The following is a 3763-nucleotide window of genomic DNA, read 5'->3' as shown; positions in this document are numbered from 1 at the left end:
AAACTTGCTGAGTACTTTTTTAAATCGACATTTTGTCATAACACTGTTATTTTACACCACTACTGATAACTTTCACATACCTGATTAAACCAGCACACACTCTCAAGTGTCCCTGTATCGCAGGCTGACCTACAGTAGTACCTTACACAGCCAATATTTCAGAATATTTTTTGATAAATTCTGCAATTCAAACCAATTTAATGATTTATTCAATTTAATTATCAATGTCTCAATTTATTAATACATGAATTTTGTCTACGTTAAATAAAAATTTCATGTATATTTTGTAAAGCATATTCAAAACAACTTATGCTTTAGAAGTTTCAGTTTAATTAGTAGAGTAATTTAAATACGATATGAATTTTATTCATTCAATAGTGTCAAATGGGAAAACAGTTAAAGTGTAGAGTGTGCAAATAAGTTTATGGTGTATTTAATTATGGCAAAGCGCACTAGGGCTATCTGCCTAAGGAGAGGGATGCCTTCATGGAGACTTTCTAAGGGAAACTGGCTAGTATACACGTTACACATGGGGAAAACCACGAAAACCCATACAGCCAGCCCGTTCGCAGGATTCGAACCTCCGACCAAACTACCAGTGTTCAGCGACTTCACCGCTTGGCCGCTGGTGGGCGCAAATAAGTTAATATTAATGACATTTTAACAAAAATTTCAATAAAAACACTGCAAATTCATACTCAAACATAACTTTAGAACATGCTGTCAATTAAGTATGAGGTAAAACAAGCTTACAATCATTTTTGTTTACTGAAATAATTGTACAAGACTGAAGAAACTCTTTTAAATGTATGAAATATTTCACCACATATATGAAAGAAGAAAGTACAACATTCTGAGTTTTGGATGTTTTTTCAACACACACACACAAAAAGGGAGGCATTTTCATTTTTGTCTATATTTCTTTCATTTATCCATCGGATCTGTTTGCATAACCCTAATTTGTCAAAGTACATTTTAAAAAATGATCAAGGCCAGTTTAAACAACAATTTTTTAAATTACACTGACATATACACATCCAATTAAAGTAATTAAAAACACCAGAACATAGTTCAGCAGCCTTCTGAATATGTAGGCAATTTATTTAAAAATGACAACACAAAATAATGCTTCAGAAAATACTGTTTATCATATACAGTCAAAAGTCATTAATCCGGACTCGTCGGACTTCGGCGATTCCGGATTATAGATCATCAGTTTAAATATGGTAAGATGGCATGCAGAAATTACAAAATTAAAAATATGAAACCATAATTTATGAAATAAAGATCAATTATGATCTAAAGGGTATCAACATTTACAAAAAGAAAAAGCTTAATATTTGTTTACTTTATTAAACATTTCTTTCAATGTAAGTTGTTTAAGTTGCTTCGTTTCATGTGATAATACTTTCTCTTTAATTCTATTAAACAGGTATAATTTCTTGTTTAGTTACAAAGTTCCGCTGTTCAAATCCTGTAATTGCTGTGCCGAGAATACCGACTAACTTGTCAATCAAAATTTTTTCGTTTTCAATAACCTCTGTGTCACTTTCTTCACTATCGGAAGTGAATTATAATGATGAGGAACTTGATTTAAATCATATCAAAGACAGAGTACATCGAGATGAAATACTACATTTAGTAAAAAATTATAAGCCAAATAAAATAAAAACATCTGCCCTGAAGATAAGGATAGTGCTGACAGATCAACTTCCAATTCATTGCGCCCCGCGGCATTTCGCTATGAAACGCTAGTATTTTTTTCTTCATAATCTGCTGGCATTTTCTGTGCAATAGTTGATTTTGTGCACATCGATAAGTCTTGCCTTTTCATGAACCTGTAGCACCAGCCCTCAGACCCTGAAAAGTTTTGATTCCCACGTTTTTCTGCAAATCCTTTGGCCTCATTGATTATCATTTTAGTTGAAACACTTATCCAAGATCTATCACCCACATTTTTACAGCATTTTCAAGTTCAGGCCAAGATGGAGCTGGGCATCAAAGGTTATGTTTTTTAGAAGTCTTCAATTGAACTTCCTGCAGTCGCCAAGTACGTATCATTTTTTCAATAGGTGGTGGACCGAAATGCCTTGCTGTTTCCATGCACTTTGGCATAGTTTAGCACTCCTAGTTTATACTGAATTGTATAGCTTAATGTAGTCATATTTTCCAGGCTAATTTTTTTAAACAAATAGTTTTAAGCACCGATACCGACACGTGTGTCGGCTGAGTCAAAGAAAGCCTATGTAAAGAAGGAAAGGCTTCATAGACGCAATGTGACCGTCGAACCTGTTCGAACTTCGACATCAGCTTCGAGCTTTGGCGCTTTTTTGCGACAGATAGTTCACGCATGCTCAAAATAATTATGGCAGATGTAGAAAAAGTTATGCTTGTCTAGACCTTTACCCGGGTTAAAAATAGCATTCAGTATTGAAAGTTAACCTGTTCTTCACATACAAGACGCAGGTAACTTTTCTGAAACCAAATTTAGGAAAAAAAGTGCGTCTTATATGCCGTCAAATACGGTAATTAAATACTAATAATTTTTCTTCAGAAAGAGCACAAACATAGCCTTCCATCTATTGCTTCTTTAAAAGTGCCACTTTGCATAGATTTACACTTTACAAGTAGGATTTACATTTTCAAATATATAGTTGTTGCAGTTAAAATTTTTTTTTTCCAAGCAAGCAATTTTTTTAATAGCAAAGATGTCTAAAAAAATGTGCAAACAGCCTCTGTAATGCCATGTAATGTTTTCACAATAAACAAAATCTTAAGAGAGACTTCATTCTGAAAAAGTTTAAAATAGTTCATAACTTCCTACAAATATTAATCATACAACCATTTCAAAAACAGAAGAGCTTAAAAATAATAAGAGTTTGAAAAACTTATGAACAAGCAATCAACTTGGCTCTCTTAAAAAATTTTATTGTGAAACAATGGCTATAAAAGTAATTCTCAGCACAAAACTCTGGATAATACAAAACATCCATGGGATAATAAATGCTGTAATATTTAAGAGTTGTCTCTATTCACAACAGTACATTAATTATCACTAAACCACGTCTTAAATCAATTTAAAATATAAAACAAGGCTTCGTGATACTGTTTCAAGCTCCCTTGCAAATACTGTTTTCAATGCTACTTTTATTTCTACTGAATAGTCCTTGTTGTTTTAAATATTGGTTTAATATAGGTAAGATTAAAGTTCCTTGAAATCTGATAAATTGTTAACAGCATTTTTTATAATCGATTATTTTTTCCTTTTACAAATGAGCTAAGATTAACGATGGAAATATGCTATTCCCACTAAATCAAGCTTTCACCGTTATACTATAGCATAAGTCTTCAAAATTATATTACAATAACTTTTGCTCCCACGTAATTTTGTGCAATGCTAGAATTTTATTCATGCATAGTTATGCTCCAGAGCACTGCCATAGCAGCATACTTTCTACAAGACACTACACAGGCTAGTATCTAGTAGCTACCGAGTAATCCAGCTTAGTTGTAATTATTTCACTCACATTAGCATAGCTGTAAACACATTTATCTTCCTTTCCTTTTGCATTTCTAAAATAAATAAATAAATAAATAAAGTAAATAAAATAAAAAAAAAAAAAAAAAAAAACATACGACATCCCAGAGAAAGAATAGAAATGAGAAAGCAGCAAGATAATTGGACATTATCTCAGAAAACTGAAAGTTTAGCAAGCTGGAAAATGGTATTTCATAGATTACAAGAGAACTAGCTGCAAACAAG

This window comes from Stegodyphus dumicola, chromosome 10, assembly GCF_044657685.1.
Source record: "Stegodyphus dumicola isolate Sdum_Otavi_A_Nest chromosome 10, ASM4465768v1".
NCBI lineage: Eukaryota > Metazoa > Arthropoda > Arachnida > Araneae > Eresidae > Stegodyphus > Stegodyphus dumicola.
The sequence above is the reverse complement of the archived record's forward strand: the minus strand, read 5'-3'. Positions refer to the sequence as shown.